The following is a 22,614-nucleotide window of genomic DNA, read 5'->3' as shown; positions in this document are numbered from 1 at the left end:
TACTTTTCCTATTAGATAATCGACCCCTGATTAGCTACAGGTAATGCCAGCCCACGGGTTCTATAGACGTTACCTCACACAAACCTGCTGAGGTCCCTGGGAAGAAGACACTAGAATGATCCCTATTGTGTGGGTGGGGGCACTGGGGAGGCTCTGAGAAGCACAAAGACTTGTCCAGGGTCACAAACTGGTTGAGAGGGATGAACTTTGTTTGAACCCAGCTCTGTATGCTCAGAGCTGGGGCCCTGGCTACACCCAGGCCTTTCCCAGGTTCTGGGGGCAGAAGGAGGGCTGTGTTGGTGTCACTGTGTACAGTTATGGAGATGGCATGGGGAGAGGTGAGCATTCAGCAGCACAGTGGGGACTTTGGGGACATCTTAACTGACATCAGACCCAAGTCAGGAGACCAGGACGTGACCTCACATCCTTGACGACAGAGTACATAGAACTTGGAACCCTGGTAACCAGCCCCCTACCCAGCTCACTTGAGTGGAGACACTCAGACTAGGAACATGTTTTCTTGTTGTCTCCCGTCTTCCCTTGTATCAAAGCTTGAGAGACGCAGGAGTTCGACACTTTCACCAAGGCTGAGGCATGGTCTCGTCCCCCACCCACAAAAGCTCAAGCCATTTACCAAAAAGAATCGGAAGGTAACACAGGGTGGCCCAGGGCTGCCAATCCAGGCCAGGCCACCACTGTGATCTCACCTAGGCAGCCCCACACCCCTCCCCCAGGTCATACCATCCCCCAGTCCATGCCAGCTCTTGTCCTCATGGGGTCCCTGGTAACGGGGGCTGGGAGGAAATGTGGACAGAACTGATGAGGCAGAAAGTTGTTGACTGAGGCAGGGTCCATTTGGTAGAGAGATGGTGGGGGTCAGGGAAGGAGGTGCCATGTGATCTGGGGAGATCTGAGAGGGGAGGAGTGATAATGAGGATGATGAAAATGGTCCACCCCCATGGTCTCTCACCATACTGGGTTCATGGGCCTGAGTCGGACCGCAGCTGGGCATAGCCCATCAGGTTGCGTGACTTTGGGAGGCTGGGGGCTGGGCTGGCAAATGTGGAGTCCTCTTTCACTTCCCTGCCCTGACCACCCCCCTGATCACACAGAACACTGGGATGTAAGTCTGCCGAGGGGTTCCAGTTCAGACCAGGCCTTAAGGAGGGGCTATCGGGGTCACAGGCTGAGTCAGCACTCTGGCCTGGGCTTTCTCAGAGATCCAGCTAACGCCGAGTGTGGCACTCAACGTGCCTAGCTGCTGGCATTGCCTGGGCCACTGCTGACCCTGTGCCTGCCCAGCTTCTGCCAGATCCTGCTGCAATAATCGGAGGCTGATTTTTCTATCATTGGACTTGGTCAGGGCTGGCTCATGCAGCCCACATGCTGACCCCCACAGCATGGGGGAACTGGGAGATCCTAGCAGGCAGAAGGGCTCGAGGGGCAGAGAGGGAAGGAGGCAGCTCGGAGGGGCTCTTGATGCCTCCCTGGCTGCTGCCGGCACTGTTTCTGCAGAACAGCCTGCAGGAGATCCCCAAGGAAAAGGAGAATGGCATCGTCTACTCGGTTTACCCCAAGAAACAGGCCAGGAAGGGCTGGCACAAGTTCTGGGTGAGTATGGAGGGAGGGAGTGGCATCCCCACCCAGGGACCTGAGATGACCAGAGGGGGACCAGGGCCCAGACACCACCCTGTAGACCTCAGGTCCCTCACAGACCTTCCCTCTCGAGGGTCGCCAGTTCCCTCCCGAAGGGATCAATCTGTCTCCCCCCAAACCCCTACTGCCCTCCCGGCCCTGGCCAGCTACAAAGTCACTCTTCCCATATACGTAGGAATATCAGAAACTAGTTTTTTATACCGTCGTCCCTTCACGTCAGCCCACGCGTCTTCTGCGTGTTGCTGCTCTTTTAGTGTTTAACTTCCAGCGCCAGGGCCCTGAGCAGCAGTCGGCTGGACTGTCCTTCCACACCTTCTCCCAGCCTCACACATCATCACACTTAGCAGGCTTCTTTTACCCTAAAGTGTGGGGCTGAGGCTATGACACACCTTTTTCTACAATCTGCAATCTCGGGGAATACATCATGTGACCCCTTCAGGTCAGGGGCTATATCCTGACTCACTGCACAATGTTCCAGAAGGGAGGCCAGTTCCCACAGTGACTGAGCCTCTCACTGATGCTGGCCCTGGATTGATTCCTTGTGCTGCCCTTTCAGCAGGGCTGCAGAAACGCTTACATGTGTCCTCATACTCTGGCCCACACAGGACAGACTCCCAGGAGTGGCATGCTGGGGGGAAGGATGTGCACATTTCAAGTTAGGATCACTAGAGCCAGACTCCTTCCCAAAACAGTGGTCGCAGCCCTGTGGCCCAGTGGTCTGTGACAATGGCTGTGTCCCTGCATCGAGCCCGTTCCGGCTATTAGGGTTCTTTTCCATTTTGCCAATCTGCTGTCAGGGTGGCCAATGGAACTGCAGGGTGGCTTTGAGGTGTTTCTTGGCCCTGAGAAGCCGAGCCCCCTCTCACTCCTTTACTGGCCCTTCGGATTCCCTCTTCCTGAGTCATTTGTTCAGATCCTGGGCCCTGTGGGGGTCTTTCTCCCAACCAGGATCTCCAGGCTCTCACCGTTGGCTGGATCTGGGTGCTCCCTAGCTTCAGGTTCTCAAAATCTCCTTTACTGTACAGAAAGAAAAATCTGTGTCTTGCTTATCTCATGGGTGTGTCTGCTCTGTGCACTGTCTCCAGCTGGGAAGGAGTGACCTTGCACAGACGTTCCCCTCTGAGTCAGGAACAGAGCAGGCCTCACACAGCACAGAGGGAACATCACAGAGCCCTAGCATCGCACGGCTCTAGGCGCTGACTAGGAGACTTCGAGCAGACACTAGTTGTCACCAAGCCTCTGTTTTCTCATCTGTGGAATGGGGTGTTTTGTGAGGACTCAGTGGAATACAGCTCTTCCTCCAGGGTGATACCATGGTTACTTAGTGAACAAAATCCCTTTAGGTTCCTAATGTTTTTAATCATCCCCCACCTCCAATTCTTCTTGGAAAGCCGAGGCCTGTTTTATGATGAAGCCACTGGTGCCCCACCTCCTGCCACAGGTCACTGAGGGAGAGGGAGTACCTGGTCTGAGCTAGGGGTCCCCAACACTTCTGGTCGTTCATAAGGCTGCCTCTGACAATATGTCTCTCCTCTTTCCCACTCCAGTGTGTCTGTGGTTCTGACCAGGACCTGGATGAGGCCTGGGTAATGAAAAACTTCAAGGCAGGCTCGCTGGAGAAGCTGGTCGAGCACTTGGTGCCCGCCTACCTAAAGGGTGACTTCTCCTACATCGAAATCTTCCTTGGAACCTACAGAACCTATGCCACCACCCAGCAGGTCCTAGAACAGCTGTTCCAAAGGTGAGCACCTTGTCCTCCACAGCCCAGTGCAGGCTCTGACCCCTACCAGTTGTGAGTCTGGAGAATGTCACTTCACCACTCAGAGTCTGTTTGCTCCACTGAGAAGTGGGGTGGTAAAGGACAAATTGGCTAGAAGTACTGTCAGGAGCCCGTGGGACAAGCCATGGAAAGTGTGTACCAGAGCCCAGCTCTTTGGTAAAGGGTGTTGGAGGAGCTGGGACGTTTACATTTATTATTTTCTTCTCCCCCGTGAAGAAGCTGCCTGCCTCACCCCTCAATGACTACATGCCCTTGAACAAACCTATTTCCTATTCGTAAAGGGGAATTGAGATTCAATTTATTGTGTCCTTGTCCTTTTTTTTTTTTTTTTTGTCCTTGGTATAGCCAGAACAGGGATGTCTGGAGGCTGGTAGAGGGGTCCCAGGACTCTCAGATACCTGGGAAGGTGCTGGTTGGGTTCACTCATTCACCAATTATCCATGAAGCCCCTCCTGTTGCAGACACTGTTCTAGACACTTAGCATCATTCACTAGACAGAGCAGATACAAACCCCTGCCCTCCTGGGCCTCCATTCTAGCCAGGGAGTCAGACAGGAAACCAGACATGTTAAGCAGGTAGTATCCACTGTGCATTAGATGTGAAACCCTCATGGCACCTCTAGGTATGGATGTAACCACCCCTATTCTGCCCAGGATGGTGAACTCCATGACCAGCTGAAAGGGTGAGTAGACTCTGGGCGGAGAAAGAGGGGCTCCTGTCTATATGGAAGGGTGGAAGCTGTAGGGGGTCTGTGTCTAAATTGGTGCTGGGTAGACCCTGGGCCCCACATGTCTACATTCCACTAGAGGAATGAATTTAGGAGCACCCCCTGCTGGACATAAGCAGTCATAGGGAGCTGGGGGTGGAACCTGGGCGTCCTGGGGAGCAGAGGGGAGGCTGGGGCTCAGAGAGGCCCCTGAGAGAACCCATCCCTACACAACCTCCTCACATTTCCGCTTGCCCCCTCCCCTATTGGGGGCCTAAAACAGGAGGTGTGGGGAGCCGGGGTGTGGAGAAAATTGCTCCCAAATCCCGATCCCCAGTCATGGGTCTCAGCTGCATGTGGGGCCCCCATCCTGGGGGAGAACAGTGTCCATGGGAGAAGAGACCCTCATATACCTGCAGAGAACCAGGCAGCATGCTGGTGCACACACTCCAGAAGAGGGACCCTATGGCCTGGGCATCTGGGTCAGGGGATGGACTCTGTGTGTTGCCCAGCATCAGATAATCCTGGAGCACGACTGTGTGTCAGGCTGTGAGGTGAACATGCAGACACACATCTCCGTGCCCTTAGAGGGTTATTGTCCAGGGGAGAGGGCCAGGGGACAGAAGGAGATGTAATTCAGGCTCCCCGAGCAGGGAGAGTTGTACAGGTCATTGATGGGGAGCTCCCTGTGATGGAGGCTGTGTGCTAGCTCTCTGCTCAGTGACCAGGACTGCCACTGCCAGGACGGCCAGAGGGTGTGATGCAGGGTGGTGCTGACCTTTGGAAGGACGGGCAGACATGGGGCCCTTTGCAGGGGTGCCCTGGGAGGGCAGTTTGGTGGGAAAGCAAGGCCTCTGACCCTGCTCATCACCACCCACCCCCAGTGCCATCTCTTTTATCCTGGGCACATGGCTGAAGGAATACTCGGAGGATTTCGATCAGCCCCCAGACTTCCTCTGCCTAAAGCTCCTGGTGGAGTATGTGCAGGTGAACATGCCAGGCTCACATCTGGAGTGCTGTGCCCAACTTCTCTTGGCCCAGCTGGATCAAATGGAGGTCACTGAGACAGAGCCAGAGGGTGAGGAGGACTGGGCATGCCTGCATGTGAGCTTTTGAGGGGGACATGGGAAGACCCCCAGAGGCTGGGGTTGAGCCACAGCGCAAAGTAACCTCAGACCCTCCTCTGGTGGACCACAGTCTGGGAAGACTTCCTGGGGTGGAAATCTTGGGAATGGGCTTCTCTTGATGGCAGTGAGATGTTTTCCATCATTGGAAAGGCATGAGGAAAGGCAGTCATATTGGTGAACCTTTCTCCTTTTGCAGCTCCAAAGCTGGGGGCAGCACCAGTTGTAAAAATAGCTCAAGATCTATCTTTGTCCCAAGAACCAGGTCCTGGACCATGTTCTGGGGTATATTCTGCTCCTGTACTGGCACCGGAGCTCCATAGCACACCACCTATTTCATTGGCAGCTCCAGCACTGGCACCAGATGGAGAGCCGGCTGGAGGGGTGGATTCCCATCCAGGGTCACCTCCAGAACTGGCTCCTGGGCCACTGGCTGATGTCAGTCCTGCTCCTGCTGCAACACCGGAGCTCCATACCACACCAGCTCTTTCATCTCCAGCGCCTGCACTGGCACCAGATGAAGAGCCAGCTGGAGGGTCAGAGTCTTATCCTGGGCCACCTTCAGAGCCAGCTCCTGGACCACTGGTTACTGTCAGTCCTGCTCCTGCTCCAATACCAGAGCTCGGTGTAGCCCAGGCCCTCCTCCAGCTCCATCACCAGCATCCGATGGACAACTGGATGGAGAGGTGGCTTCCCATCCTGGGCTTCTTCCAGGACCGGAATCTGGACCACCAGCTGATGTCAATCCTGCTCCTGCTCCAACACAGGAGCTCCGTAGAGCACCAGCTCTTCCATGACCAGCTTCAGCTGTGGCAGCAGAGGGATAGAACGAAGGAGGTTCGGATTCTTAACCTGGACCACCTCCAGAGCGAGACACTGGACAACCTGGTGATGGAGATCCTGGTCCTGAACCAACACCGAAGCTCAATAGAGCATCCCCAGCTCCAGCACTGCCAAGAGATGGACAGCTGGATTTTTACACTGGGCGACTTCCAGAACAGACTCCAGGATGAATTCCTGAGTTATATTCTGTCCTTGCAGCAACGTTGGAGCCGGGTACAACAACAGGTCCTCCATCACCAAGTTGAGCAGACAGAGAGCTTGCTGGAAGATCGGATTCTCTTCCTTGGCCAACACCATAATGGGCTCCTGGACCACCTGGTGGAGTTGATCATGCTCCTGGACTAACACTGGACCTCCATGGAGCACCATCACCAGCTGCATCACTGGTACCAGATGGACAGCTGGCTGGAAGGTCTGATTCTTACCATGGGCTACATCCAGAACTGCCTCCTGGACCACCGGCTGATGTCAACCCTAGTCCTGCTGCTACACCAACACCAGAGCTCGCTGTAGCCCACCGCCCTCCATCTCCAGCTCTGGCCTGGGCACCAGGAGAACAGCTGGCTGGATGAGCTGGATACCAACCCTCCACAGCCTCCTGAAAAGGTTCCTCCATCACCTGCTGATGTTGATCCCGCTCCTGCACCAACACCAGAGCTCCTTAGAGCACCAGTTATTCCATCATCAGCTCCAGCAGTGACACTAGACAAAGAGCCAGCTGGAGCATCGGATTCCTATCCTGGGTCACCTTCAGAAGCGGCTTCCATAGCACCGGCTGATGTTCATTCTGATCCTGGACCAACACTGGAGCTTGTTGAAGCCACAGGTCTTCCTTCTCCAGCTTCATCACCGACACCAGATGAAGGGCCAGCTGGAGGGGTAGATTTCCATCCTGGGCCACTTCCAACTGGCTCCCAGACGAACAGCTGATTTGATCCAGCTCCTGTTCCAACACTGAAGCCCCCTACACCATTAAGTCCTCCATCTCCAGCACCGTCTGGGGCACCAGAGGCTGAGCTAGATGCCACACCTCCTCCACAGCAGCTCCTTATTGACAGCCAGGGAACATCTGCTCCGGAAGCAGACCCTTACTCTCCTCACCTGAGTGGGTAGTTTTTGGGTTTTGTTGCAGTATTTTTCCAGCTCAATTTATTTTGTATAGTTTATAGTATTTTAACTGGTACATTTCTCATTAAATAAAGTTTTGTTTTAATAGCTTTCAAGTGTGTAATATAGTGGTTTACGTACTTTCACAATCCTATTCAGCATCACCAGTATCTACCTCAAAACATTTTTATCACCACTGTGATGGTTAATGTTATGTGTCAACTTGGGTAGGCCATGATTCTCAGGGGTTTGGCAGACATTATGTAATCACACTCCATTTTAAGGTCTGATATGAGCAGCCAATCAGTTGGAAGAGGCGTTTCCTTGGGAACGTGGCCTGCAAATTAATATATTTCCTGGGGTATGCAGCCATTAATCTGGCCAATCATTTTTTTCCATCCCTGTTTTAAAGGACCAACTGAAGCAGTTTGCCTTCAGATGGCAAGGCCAGCAATACACCTTCATTGTCTTATCTCAGCAGTATGTCAACTCTCTAGCCCTATGTGATCATTTAATCAACAGGGACCTTAATCGCCTTTCCTTTCCACAATACTTCACACTGGTCTGTTACATTGATGATATTCTGTTGATTGGACTTAGAAAGCAAGAAGTATCAATGACTCTAGAGTTATTGGTACAACATTTGCGTTGTAGAGGGTGGGAATTATTCCCAAAAAATTCAGATGTTTTCCACCTCAGCGAACTTTCTAGGGCTCCAGTGGTGTGGGCATGTCAAGATGTTCCTTGTAAAGTGAAGGATAAGTTGATGTATTTGGCCCCTCCTACAACTAAAAAGGAGGCACAAACCCTGCTAGACGTCTTTGTATTTTGGAAGCAACATACCCCTCATTTAAGTGTGCTTACTCCAGCCTATTTATCAAGTGACTTGAAAAACTGCTAATTTTGAGTGTGGCCCAGAACAAGAGAAGGCCTTTCAAAAGGTTCAGACTGACATGCAAGCTGTTCTGTCACTTGAGCCATAAGATCCAGCTGATCCAGTGATGTTTGCAGAGTCAGTTGCAAATAAAGATGTTATTTGGGGTCTTTGGCAGGCTCCTATTGGTGAATCACAGTGCAGATCTTTAGGATTTTGGAGCAAAGCCCTGCCATCCTACACAGTTAACTACTCTCCTTTTGCAAAACAGTTTTTGTCTTGTTACTGGGTCTTAGTAGAGACTGAACTCTTAACTATGGGCCACCAAATCACCATGTGGCCTGAGTCACCCATCACGAATTTGGTGTTGTCTGACCCACAGAGCCATAAAATTGGATGTGCACGGCAGCACTCCATCATTAAATGGAAGAGGTATATACAATACAGGGCCTGAGCATGACCTAACACTCAAGCAATTTGCATGAGGAAATGGCCCAAATATCATGGTCCCCACTCCTGTCACATTACCTGCCCTCTCCCAGTTTGCACCTATGGCCTCATTGGGACTGCCTCATGATCAGTTGCCTGAGGAAGAGAAAATTCGTGCCTGGCGTATTGACTGTTCTGCATAATATGTAGGAACCACTTGAATGTGCACAGCGGCAGCGCTGCAGCCCATTTCTGGGACTTCCCTGAAGGACAGTGGCGAAGGGATATCTTCCAAATGGCAGAACTTCAAGTAGTGCACCTGGTTGTTCACTCTGCTTGGAAGGATAAATGGCCAGATATGCAATTCATGGGCTGTGGTCAATGGTTTGGCTGGATAGACAGTGACTTGGAAGGAACATGATTGAGGAATTGGAGCCAAGGAGGTACGGGAAAGTGGTATGTGATAGACTTCTTCAAATGGGCCAAAACTCACATTGTGTGGTGACTCCTTGTCTTTTACCAGGGATCCCTGTTTCTGCGTTGGGCCTTTAGAGCAGGAAAAAACCATTATTGCTCTAAGCACCATTGCTGGGTTGAAATTATCATTTTTGGGTGTTTCATCCTGTGATCTGCTGAGCTGGAATAATTAGGAGAGTCATAATAATATGTATAGGGCCCTTGCCACTTACTAGCTCTGAGATCTTCAGCAAATTACTGCCCCTCTCTGACCCTCGGTTTCCTCAGCTTTACAGTGGGAGTAATATTGTCTTCCTCACAGCGCTATTGTTGAGAATTACACTGAAATATTGGTGAAGCACCCAAAATGATGCCTGGCACGTAGTAGGCAATCAATGAATGGGAGTTAAAGCAAGAGATACAGGAAAGGTGGCCTGTATGCAGGTTCAATCTGGGAGTGCAGGGTAAAGTTGAGGTAGGGATATCTTGTCACCCAGGGCATCAGACTCCTTCCTATATAGCTGTCAGTTAGGTCCTTCCTGCCCAGGCCCCGTGTTCAATTCCTGAAGAGGTTCATTTACTAGAGACTTTTTAAGGACAAACAGAGGTTTCACAAGGAATGTCCGAACCCATACAATGAAATGGGAACTATACACAGTTTATTGTGTTTAACAAAATTGTGTAGTGGATAGATCACCAGTAATTTTTCCCACTTCCTCAAGAAATGAAGCTGTCAAGTCATATTTGAGCAGATCTTGAGATCAACTTTTGCTCTGCAGATGTAGGCCAAGGGCTTTTATGCCATGAGTAAGACATATGTAGTTGACTAGGAAAGCTGCTCCTCTTGTAGCATGCAGGAGTCTAAGGAAGATTTGCACAAGGTACGCAAGAAACTCAGGGGTCTCCTAGGAGAGAAGGAATTGATTGTATCTTATCACAACCAACCATGGCCAACAGCATCAACCACCACTACTACGACCACCACTACCTCCACCACCATAACCGTCACCATCTCCACCATACAACCCACCACCACTTCTAATGTCAGTGTCACCACCATCACACTGCCAACCATAATCATCACCATAATCACCATCGCCACTTCCATCATACAACCCACCAGCAGCATCACACCACCTACTGTCACCAGCATCATCATGCTACCCACCACCACCATCACCACCTCCATTACACAACTCATCGCCACCATCATTACCAGTACCACCATCACCATCACTCTTACCATCAATTTTACCACCATCATCAGTTACCCCCCCGCCACCAAAACCACCCCCATTACTCTCAATATCAACATCATCAGCATCACCACCTCCATTACAAAACCTGTCACCGCTACCATAACCACCCTCACTTTCACCATTGTTCCTTCCCCTATAATTCAGGCCGGAGACCCTAATATAAAGTTCTAAGAGAGAGATCACATGGACTTTCTTTGGCCCTAAAACGGGAGAGAGAAAGGGGAGTGATAGTTTTCTTTTTCTTTTTGAGGCTATGGATCAAGAGATCTACTTGCACCCTGATATATATGTGGGAAAAATAACACACAACTGGTTTGGAACAGAGTGTTATCCTTTCTTAAAGGAAAGTTGGGTCCATTATTCTTAATTCAACCAGATCATTAAGCAAAAAGACTCCCAAAACTACCCCCATCTCATCGTCATGGGACAGTCTATCACCCAAGGAAGGAGTGGGATGAGGTAATCAAGTGGGCAAATGGCCCCTGGTGAGGGTGAGCCTTGAAGGTGATTAGACACAAATGTTGGACTTTCAGATACTCCCAGAAAGTGGACAAGGCTGGAGGGTTTCTCTCTGGGGCCTGACTGAGACATATTAATCCTACCTCAAATAATAAAGAGAGCAAGAGTGAGTCAGGAAGTGAAATACAAGTCAGAGACAATTTCCATACTATGTGGTCCTGGCATTAATCTCCAATCCCTACTAACGAAGAATCAAGGGACTCCTCACCTGGGTGTGGCAAGGACTTCTCTGTCCTGGCCCAATCTTTTCTTCTGTCACCAGGCTCTGCAGTCCTCACTGGTCCTCCTTTGTGTGCCACGCTGTTCCACATCAAGCCTTCAGGGATTAGGAAAGGGGCTTTCTTAAATAAACGTTCTTTACCTGTTTTGGCTTCTACACTGAGATTGCAGAGGATTCTCATTCTTTTCCAGCCTAAAGGTACAGAGCTTTATCGGCTGTATTCCTATAGCTTTAAGGTCCCTGGGTGGCTGTGGAAACAGCACGGGGATGGTGAGTGACCTCCTCTAACCTCACAAGGGGGAAGAGAACCAAGACCGACAGCCCCAGCCTGGCCCCATGAGGTGGAGGCCAAGCACGCCTCCTCTCTGCACCGTCTTCACCAATTCTGACACCGACCTTCCCGCGCACAGCACTCTCTACTTCTCTGCTGGGCTCGATAATTCATTGCTGTGGCCACACACAACTCACAGCCCATACTCGTTATTATGGGGTTTATTAGGGAAGTAACAGGTTACAATTCAGCCCCAGGAACACTCAGCGATACAGTTCTTCCACAGGCCAGTCTTCTCCCAGCCATGCTCACAGGCATACTTCTCCCTGGCCCTAGGCCTCTGCCCAAAAGCACCCTCTCTCTGTGAGCTGGAAAGCGCAATGTGCAGTCTCCCTGCTGCCGCGTCTCTGCTGCCACTTCTCACTGCCTTTAGTGTTACAGTTCTCTCTCTCTGTCTCCTGGTTCCAGGAGCTTCTCGGCATAGGGGTCCCAGGTCCAAAGGATATGATCTCCGCTCCTGGCTATTCTTTCATGGTGGTGGTGGGATCTTCTCCTTCCTGCCTCCTTCAAGCCTAGCAGGATGGCAAACCTGACCAATCCCTTTGGTAGGCTGTAAATACTGTATCTGCACAGTCCCGCCCCAATCACTTGGGTGGGAGTTGCAAGACCATGGATAGAAATGCCATACAAAAGTGATCCATCACACCACAGTGGTGCAAACAGTTTGCATTCGACTACGAACCAAAAGGTTGGGGATTCGAAACCATGCAGCAGTGCCACAGAAGAAAGGCCTGGCAATCTTCTTCCATAAAGATTACAGCCAAGTAAACCCTATGGAGCCTGATTCTACTCTGTAACAACTGGAGTCACCATGAGTAGGAATTGATTCAACGGCAACAGGTTTTGTTTGGGTTTTCATATAGCTTTAACTTTACCTTTTGCTATTGGGACATTAAGGGAATCATGCCTCCTTTTCCAAGTGGGCTGTGAAATGCTGCTACTGCCGGGTTCACTGGGAATGGCCTTGTACTGCCTGCACTGTTCGGCGTTCTGCCTCGCTCTGGGCTGTGCACCCTCTGATCTGTGTCGCTGGAGTATGAGGGAGTCTTAAAGCCTGTGCTGTTTATTGGGTGGCAAGAGATGTAAACAGCCTACAAAGGCCTCTCCTGAGTCATCATCAGCTCTGGGACAAAGTGGATGTTGCACTGTGAACCATTCCCCCACCCCCACCCCAGCTAAGCTGTCTGAGGTTTTTATTTTTATGTTTTGTTGTTTAACTATTTCATGCCCACTTCTATGCAGGCTGTCTAGGCAGTTCTCCAGCCCACACACTGCCCAGCTCAGCTGGAGCCCCGAATTCACCCTGGAACCAAGATAGAGCCAGAGAAACTGCCACCATGAGCACAAATTCGTGATACAAAGGGCCCCAGACAGACTTGTGTCCCTAAGGCCCCCAGCTGCCTGGGGCTGTTAGCTGAAGCTTGAGGAGTTTTTAATTTTTAAAACACTTCAGTCGCTAATATCAAAAGAGGTGCTGTCTAAAACATACAAGGTATACAGACGGCAAGGGAATCAAATTCTGAACATCGGGACTGAGGGTAATATATATATATATATATTTTTTAATGTTCTCAAGTTTAGCAAGGAGCACCATTGTGTTTATGTAAATTTTATATGCAATAATACAGAAATTATTATTTTGGGACAAAAAGCCTGAGATCCTTTGAAGCAAAAACACAAATAAGGACAGAAGAAATAATGAAGCAATGACAAGACCCCTTAGCAGTTACTCAGCCCGTGTGGTAAAATTCAGGGGGAAAATGTTCTGATTGTCTCAGTCTGGTTCCAGCTGAGTCCTTCTCAAAGGACTGAGATAAAGTATATGTGTGGGTGGGTTAGAAAGAGAGACCAAAACCCTGCTGCCGTTGAGTCGATTCTGACTCATAGCGACCCTAGGACAGAGTAGAACTGCCCCACAGGGTTTCCAAGGAGCGGCTGGTGGATTTGAACTGCCAACTCCTTGGTTAGCATCCGAGCTCTTAACCACTGCATCACCAGGGCTTTAAGAAAGAGAAAGAGAGAGAATGTAAATGTGAGTGTGCCAGTGTGAGTTGTGTTTGTAATCGTGAGTGTAAACGGGAATGTGTGTGTGACTATGAATGTGTGTAATGTGTGTATTTGAATGTGAGTGTAAGTTGTGTGAGAGTGAACATGCGTGTACAAGTTTGTGAATATGTGAATATAAGTACGTGAATGTGTGTGTGTGTGAGTCACGTAAGTATGAGAGTAGCTCTGTGTGAGTATAAGTTGTCGAGTCAGAATCGACTCGACAGCACTGGGTTTGGTTTTGGTTTGGTGTGAATGTGAGTGTACAAGTCTGTGTGTCAGTGGGTGTGAGTGTGAATGTGTGCATGAGTGTAAGTTATGTGAGTGTGTGCATTTACTATCCACCCAAAGATGTAACTTTTAGGGATCTCAACTTTGAAATCTCCATTATTTCTGAGCACGAACACCGCCTTGTCCCCAGCGAGGTTAGCTTGGGACTTGGTGATGGCTCCAAGGAGCCCTGGCGGTGCAGTGGTTAAGTGCTCGGCTGCTAACTGAAAGGTTGGTGGTTTGAACCCACCAGCCGCTCCACAGGAGAAGGATGTGGCAGTCTGCTTCTGTAAAGACTGCAGCCTCGGAAGTACTACGGGGCAGTTCTACTCTGTCCTACGGGGTCACTGCGAATCGGAACCGACTCAACAGCAACAGATTATAACGTCCATCCAGCCCTATTTGCCCAGGACAGAACTCATTTATGCCTGTTGTCCTGGCATAACTTTCATTCCTTTGCAGCCGTATTGATTTTTGGTTGAGGTATAACTCACATCAGTCAAGGACATAACTCTTAAGAGTACAGCCTGATGATCACTCTGGGGGAGTCTCCAAGGGTTTCTCGTCAGCCCACCTGAAAGAGGGCGGATTTCATTGTCCACAAGCATTTTACTTCCCCTGTGGTCTTTGAGGAATACTTTATACATGCTGGAGAATCAAAGGAAATGTACTGCAGGTATTTGGAAACCAGGGAGGGTTTAAATTCCATTGCCTTGACTCGATGGGCTTTAAGGATGTGTCGATTCTAGAAGGTAGAAACGACTAGGAACTTTCATAGAAGTTACCATAATTCAAAGCGTCTGAACTTCCCTTTACCCTGTCACCACCAGTTCAGCCTTCCCCTGACAAACTTGACTTTCGTTAAAGGAATGAGTCATCCCACTGGAAATCATATAGGAACTGTGGGAGAGAGTATGGGATTTGGAGTCGGCCAGGCTTAGTTTTGCAGCTTGACTCTACCATTTGCTAGCTCTGTGTCCTTGGGTAAGTTGCTTTAACTTCTCTGGGCCTCACTTTCCTAAACTATAAAAGGGGCAACAGGATTTACTTTGCACAGTTGGGGTCAGGATGACATTTCATGACTATATGGGGCCTGGCGCATGGGCACCAAGTAGATGATAGCTAATATTTAAGTCAGATTTAAGGATCAGAATAAAAGCAAAGTGTGGCAGATTATATTTTCCAAAATTGGCCGCAGCACTATCTCCAGTCTCACACATTCTTCCAGAATTTTGCTGCTCCGTGTCAAGAGGCAGGGTCTATTTCCCCTCTGTGCGAACCTGGACAAGACTTTGTGAATGCTTCAATAAACAATGTGGCAGAAGCAATGTTACATGACTTCAGAGGCTACATCAAAAAGGACAATACAGCTTTTGCCTAGTCCTCTCTCTCTCTATCAAGATGCTTACCCTTGGAGCTCAGCCACCATGCTGTGAGGAAGCCCATACTAGCCTACATAGAAAGACTACATGGAGAGGTCCACATGAAGAGGAACTGAGGCCCTCAGCCAACAGCCATTATCAACCATCAGACTTATGAAGGAACAAGCCTTCAGATGATCTCAGCTCTCACATACAAGACATCCCTGCTGTGCGCTGCTCAAATTCCTGACCCACAGGATCCGTGAGCATAATAAATGGTTGTATTAGCTGTGAAGATTTGAGGTAATTTTTTAACGGGCATAGTAATTGGAATTCAGTGTAATCATGGTGTTTCAGATGGGGTTGACATTTCTCTCATACATCTGCATCAGGCTGTTTGCTTTCATTCATTCCCAAATCAAAGGTTAAGAGCCTGTTATACATACTTGTACTGTTGCTTATGTTTGTAACCCAGTATGGAGGTTCCTTTTCACAAAATTAATTGGTCATGTACTCAAACCCAATGTGGTCTTCTATATCCAAGCTCCTACAGCCCTGTGTATTATTTAACACTGCCCATTTACTAGCCTGTGGGAGGTGGAACTACAAAATAATGTAACCATTTGATAACCAAAGATGTGTGAAGTTGTATATCCACATTGCCGCTATCCCATCCAGACAGCAGCTGTGGAAGACTGAATCCTGTTCCTTTGTTTTCCATGCCACAAAGATGGAAACTTTCTCCAGTACTATGAATTCATTTGAGGAAGGAGAGAATTACAGTAAACTAGCAAGGCCTCAAGGAGCCCTGGCAGGTCAGTGGTTAAAGCACTCGGCTGCTAACCAAAATGTCGGTGGTTTGAACCCACCAGCCGCTCCACGGGAGAAAGATGTGGCAGTCTAATTCCATAAAGACTTACAGTCTTGGAAACCCTACGGGAGACTTCTACTCCATCCTACAGGGTTGCCATGAATCAAAGTCGACTCAGTCGCAGTGGGTTGGTTTGGTTAGCAAGGCCTCAGGTCACAGACAAGGAAAATTAGGCCAGAAAGCTAAGGCAGCAGCAACACCAGTTTTGCAGACCGGTCCAAACCAGAGAGAATGGGATCCACAGGCAGGTCATGCGCATGAGAACCACACTGTGGTCTAGAGCAGTGGTCACAGCAGAGTGTGTAATAGAGCAGCTAGAGCATGAGCTTTGGATCAAACGAAGCTGGGTTCACATCTGGTGTCTCCACATACTGGCTGTGTGACTTTGGGTAGGTTCCTCAATTTTGCCATCTGTAACATAGTACCTGCCTCTGGCAGAGGTGACTAACTGTTTTCCAAAGATACACATTCCTCCTGTATAGTGTAGTTGTGGCTGGGAAGCAGCTACCCCACATCTAAAATTGCTGTGTGACTAGACCTGGTTAATGAAATACAAGCAGAGGTCACGTCTATCACTTCTATGCTGAGGTGGCTAAGTGCCCAGTACACATTGCCCACACTAACTTCCCTTTTCCTGGTGAACCTGGAGGCCACGAGTTGAAGACATCACAAGGTAGAGTGACCCTGGATCCCTGCATCACTACTTGGAAGGAACCACTCAACCTAGAACAGGCACACTGCACTTTGTGCGAGTTACGATGTTAACACACTGAAAATTGGGGGTTGCTTGTTATAGCTGCTAGCCTACCCACACTCATACACTGTTAGATAACTGTTAACTGCATAATTGTAGGTAATTATAAACAATTTTTTACCGTCTGTCTTTCCCACTTGACTGGATGCTCCTTGAAAGCAAGGACTGGACCCTATTCACCCAGTGCCTTACACTGTGTCTGGTGCATGTGTTATGGACTGAATTGTGTCCCTCCAAAAAATGTGTCAACTTGGCTAGGCAGTGCTTCCCAGTATTGTGTGATTGTTCAGGGTTTTGTCATTTGATGTGATTTTCCTTTGTGTTGTAAATCCTAACTCTATGATGTTAATGAAGTGGGATTAGCGGAAGTTATTATGTTAATGAGGCAGGACTCAATCTAAAATATTAGAGAAACCAGATAACTGGGAGCTCCTAAAAATCAAACACCTATGCTCATCCAAAGACTTCACCAAAAGAGTAAAAAGACCACCTACACACTGGGAAAAAATTTTCAGCTATGACATCTCCGACCAGCGCCTGATCTCTAAAATCGATATGATTCTGTCAAAACTCAACCACAAAAAGACAAACGACCCAATTAAAAATTGGGCAAAGGATATGAACATGCACTTCACTAAAGACATTCAGGTGGCTAACAGATACATGAGAAAATGCTCTCGATCATTAGCCATTAGAGAAATGCAAATTCAAACTACGATGAGATTCCATCTCACTCTAACAAGGCTGGCATTAATCCAAAAAACACAAAATAATAAATGTTGGAGAGGCTGTGGAGAGACTGGAACACTTACACACTGCTAGTGGGAATGTAATATGGTACAACCACTTTGGAAATCGATCTGGAATTTCCTTAAAAAGCTAGAAATACAACTACCATACGACCCAGAAATCCCACTCCTCGGAATATATCCTAGAGAAATAAGAGCCTTTACACGAACAGATATATGCACACCCATGTTTACTACAGCACTATTTATTACAATAGCAAAAAGCTGGAAGCAACCAAGGTGTCCATCAAAGGATGAATGGATAAATTATGGTATATTCACACAATGGAATACTACGCATTGATAAAACAATGATGAATCTGTGAAACATTTCATAACATGGAGGAACCTGGAAGGCATTATGCTGAGTGAAATTAGTCAGTTGCAAAAGGACAAATATTGTATACGACCACTATTATAAGATTTTAAGAAATAGTATAAACTGAAAAGAACACATTCTTTGGTGGTTATGAGAGGGGGGAAGGAGGGAGGGTGGGAGAGGATTATTTCCTGATTAGTTAGTAGATGAGAACTACTTTAGGTGAAGGGAAGAAAAGCACTCAATACAGGGGAGGTCAGCACAACTGGACTGGACCAAAAGCAAAAAAGTTTCCTGAATAAACTGAATACTGTGAAGGTCAGCGGAGCAGGGCCGGGGGTTTGGGGACTATGGCTTCGGGGGACATCTAAGTCAATTGGCAAAATAAATTCTATTAAGAAAACATTCTGTCTTCCACTTTGAAGTGTGGCGTCTGGGGTCTTAAACGCTAGCAAGCAGCCATCTAAGATGCATTAATTGGTCTCAACCCACCTGGATCAAAGGAGAATGAAGAACACCAAGGTCACAAGGTAATTATGAGCCCAAGAGACAGAAAGGGCCACATGAACTAGAGACTACATCATCCTGAGACCAGAAGAACTAGATGGTGCCTAACCACAACCGATGACTCCCCTGACAGGGAGCACAACAGAGAATCCCTGAGGGAGCAGGAGAACAGTGGGATGCAGACCCCAAATTCTCAGAAAAAGACCAGACTTAATGGTCTGACTAAGACTAGAAGAATCCTGGCTGTCATGGTCCCCAAACCTTCTGATGGCCCAGGACAGGAACCATTTTTGAAGCCATCTCAGCAGACATGGGTTGGACTGGACAATGGGTTGGAGAGAGATGCTGATAAGAAGTGTGCCACTTGCATCAAGTGGACACTTGAGACTATGTTGGCATCTCCTGTCTGGAGGGAAGATGGGAGGGTACAGGGGGTTAGAAACTGGCAAAACGATCACGAAAGGAGAGACTGGAAGGAGGGAGCAGGCTAACTCATTGGGGGGAGAGTAAGTGGGAGTGTGTAGTAAGGTGTATATAAGTTTATGTGTGAGAGACTGACTGGATTTTTAAACTTTCACTTAGAGCAAAATAAAAATTATAAAAAAATATATATATATAAAGTCCATGTCCAGACCCCAGGAAAACAAGGCTGTGTGTTTGTAAACTCCCTGTGATTCTACCAGGGCACCAAGCCATCCTGTCAACCTTAGTCAATAAGACATTCATCCAAGGCATCACTGGGCACCTCCTTCCTCCTTCCTCTCGTTTTCCATTAGTGATATGCGTGCACTCCTCTCTGTAGCTGCTCAAACAGACCAGCCTCTCTTGGTCTCACATTCATGGCCTCTTTGTTGGTCCCAGCAGCCCCCAGGATATTGTCTGGGAATGGATGCTTTAATACCCAAGACCTTTCTACTTCTTCCCTCCAAAAGGGATTTTTCCCCCCTCCCAGAAAATATTTCAAGAAAACAATTCAATTTTCTTGTGTGGCTGAAGAGGTGCTGCTGCTGCTGCTGCTGCTGCTGAGGGGAAGAGCTCTCTGGATGTGATGGTGCTGAGAGGGACAAGAAGCTAACCTTGTTTTTCCTTCCCTATGCACATACTGGAAACCCTGGTGGCACAGTGGAGAAGAGCTTCATGCCGCTAACCAGAAGGTTGGTAGTTCGAACTTACCAGGTGCTCCTTGGAAGCTCTGTGGGGAGCTCTACTCTGTCTTAAAGGGTCGCTATGAGTTGAAATCGACTCAAGGGCAACGAGTTTAGTTTTTATGCACATTTTTTTTTAGAGTCCCTGGCGGGGCAAATGGATAATGTGCTGGGCTACTACCCAAAAGGTTGATGGTTGGAGTCTACCCTGAGGCACCTCAGAAAAAGTCCAGGCGATCTAGTTCTAAAAAGTCAGCCTGTGAAGAATCCATGGAGCATAATTCTACCCTGACACACATCAGGTCACCATGAGTCTAAATCCAATTGGTAGGAACTGGTTTATGCACATGCTCATCCCATCCCTGGAGTCACGGTAGCTCAGTGGTTAAAAGCTACAGCTTTTACCCAGAAGGTCGGCAGTTCAAATCCACCAGGCACTCCTTGGAAACCCTATGGAGTAGCTCTACTCTGTCCTATACAGTTGCTATGAGTTGGAATTGACTCAGTGCCAACGGGTTTGTCTGTTTTTGTTTTTAATCCCATCCCTAGAATCGAGATAGCAGTGCCCATGTGATGTCGGCGGTGCGACCCGAGGTCTTTGGTAGGGAAGGGGCCTCTGCTCTCCAGCAACCAGTGTTGAGCTGGGCTGTGATGCTGCCTGTTTCTAATGGCTCCCAGGACCCCATTCCTGAGAGATGTTTCCCATCCCTTGGCCTCCCTGCTCTTGACAATCTGACTTGCCATTGTCCCTGTCCCCTTGAGTTTGGAATTGATATGTAAATATATAGGTCGGTATTGCTGTGCTAAGCGCCTTATAGTATTAAATCATTTAATTCTCACAAAAACTCTATGAATTAGATCCTGTTGTTAATTCTGTTGAGTTCCTGGCAGTTCCCTGTCCGTATACTGCTGCAGACAGTTTGGAATTTTCTCCAGCAAAATTTTATTTGCATGTGATATTAATGATTATAAAGAAAAAAAAAAAAAAAAAAAACCAGCTGCCATCGAGTCAACTCTGACTCATAGCGACTCTACAGGACATTAGTGGTTGGTGTATAAATTGGCATCATAGTCATATGAACTGGCCTTCCTTGTAAGAGTATGGGTATTATCCTATCACTGACAGCACCGTACTTCAGGACAGGCCTTGAACAGTTCTTTTTGACAATGAACGTGACACCACTCCTCTTCAGTTTGTCATTTCCAGCAGAGTAGACTACATGATTGTCTGATTCAAAATGACCAATACAAGTCCATTTCATGCTCACTAATGCCTAGAATATCAGTCTTTACGTGTTCTATTTCATTGTTGAAGGCTTCCAGTTTTCCTAGATTTATACTATGTATTTTCCACATTCCGATTATTAATGGATGTTTGCCGTTGTTTCTTCTCATTTTGAGTCTTGCCACATCAGCGTACGAAGATCCTGAAAGCTTGACTCCGTCATAGTCATCAAGGTCTACTCTGCATTATGGAGGCAGCTCCGCCCCAGTCGTCTTTTGAGTGCCTTCCAAAATGAGGGGCTTGTCTTCTAGTACTGTATCAGACAATGTTCTGCTGCTATGCAGAAGGTTTTCATTGGCCAGTTTTTTTTTAAGAAGTCATCATGTCCTTCTTAACAGTCTGTCTTAGTCTGGAAGCTCCACTGAAATCTGTCCACCATGGGCGACCCTGCTGGTATTAGAAATATTGGTGGTAGCATAGCTTCCAGCATCACAGCAACATGAAAGTCACCACAGTACAAGCTGGCAAACAAGTGGTAGGACAACTGCCTAGATGAAAACAAAAAAAATTTTAAATATCACTGTGCTTATTTGAAAAGTTTTGTATAAAACATGGCAATGGCCTACGTGACTGCTCAACTTCCCTTCCAGATCTAGGATAATTCTTTAAAGTTTTGGCTCCTAATTCTAAATGTGTGGTGTTCACTCGACCCTGTTTGTCTGCCCCCCCCTCTGGTGGCCATTATACAAATAACAGGTCAAAAAGCAACTCCTAGGGCAACGGCTGCTCTCTCTTTCATCAGTACTTCATTCATTCCTATGAACATCACCTACTATACGCCAGACCTTACTCTAGATGCTAGATATAAGAAACTAACAAGATAGAACACTGCAGTCAAGGGTTGTAGACAAACAAGTGAATAGATAATTACAAATTAGTGAAACAAGGGTCATGGAGAAGCATAGAGAGAATACTGGGAGTGTACGAAGGATACCTGGGCTGGCCTTGGCATTGGGTTAGGGCAAATGAGGGGAAGTGGAGAAGGTGGGGATTGAGAAGGGCAGGTAGAGTTCCTAAATTCAAGTAGGAGTAGGAGATAAGAGAAGGCATTGGGAATTCAGGGAGTTGCCAAGATGCTCGTTCAATATGGCACAAGTCAGAACACAGGTTTCAAGGGAGGAGAGCAACAGGTGGGGTCAGAGAGATTGGTTGGGGCCAGATCACAAAAGACTTTTTATGTCACACTAGAGTTTGAACTTATATCCCCTAGGTTAGTGGTCCCCAAATTATTTTGATTATGTTCCTCATCCATAAAAATATTTGTGTATACACCTCCAATATATGAATATTTATTCATTTATACATTTTATACCTAGGCAGTGTAGTGTAATGGTTAAGAGCTTGGGCTCTGGAGTCAGATGGACTATATTCCAAATCCTGGCTTTGCTACTTTTTAGGGACATGACCCTGAGCAAACAAATTCTCTGTACCTCACCTTCCTCATCTGTAAACCATAAGTTTTATGTTAACTTGCTGTCAAGTCGATTCTGACGCCTAGCGGCCCTATAGGACAGGGTATGACTGCCCCATAGGGTTTCCAAAGAGTGGGTTGTGGATTCCAACCACCGATCTTTCGGTTGGCAGCGGAGCTCTCAGCCATTGCGCCACCCAGGCTCTGAATATGATTGTATACATCCACTACTGAGTGCCATTATAAAGGGGGGGTGGAATTTATACTTTGTAGGGGCTCCACTGGAAACCCTGGTGGCGTAGCGGTTAAGTGCTACAGCTGCTAACCAAAGGGTCGGCAGCTCGAATCCACCAGGCACTCCTTGGAAACTCTACGGGGCAGTTCTACTGTGTCCTGTAGGGTTGCTATGAGTCAGAATCGACTCGACGGCACTGTGTTTGGTTTTGGGGTAGGGGCTCAACCTGACCCAGAAAATCTGTCTTAACAGAAACTCACTTCAAAATGTTAAGAATTATTTTCATCTTCAAAACTTGTAACTCGAAGAGCAGACCAC

General features: G+C 48.0%; 1 long non-coding RNA gene across 10 annotated transcripts in view; it reads right to left on the bottom strand.

Annotated features, from left to right (window-relative positions):
- The window catches only part of LOC111749237 (uncharacterized), a 530,861-nt gene that overhangs the window by 6,412 nt on the left and 501,835 nt on the right, over positions 1-22,614 (bottom strand). For 6 of the 10 annotated variants that reach the window (XR_010319565.1, XR_010319555.1, XR_010319562.1 and 3 more), the window contains 2 exons: positions 10,962-11,069; positions 5,850-9,880 (listed from right to left, as the gene is read on the bottom strand). This is a non-coding gene — a long non-coding RNA (uncharacterized LOC111749237). Of the gene's footprint in view, positions 1-5,849; positions 9,881-10,961; positions 11,070-13,801; positions 21,139-22,614 lie in introns of those variants that run through there. The other 4 variants (XR_010319559.1, XR_010319557.1, XR_010319564.1 and 1 more) reach the window with 2 other exon arrangements.

The sequence above is a fragment of the Loxodonta africana genome, chromosome 27 (assembly GCF_030014295.1).
Source record: "Loxodonta africana isolate mLoxAfr1 chromosome 27, mLoxAfr1.hap2, whole genome shotgun sequence".
Classification (NCBI taxonomy): Eukaryota; Metazoa; Chordata; class Mammalia; order Proboscidea; family Elephantidae; genus Loxodonta; species Loxodonta africana.
Note: the sequence above shows the minus strand (reverse complement) of the source record. Positions and strands in the feature narration are given on the sequence as shown.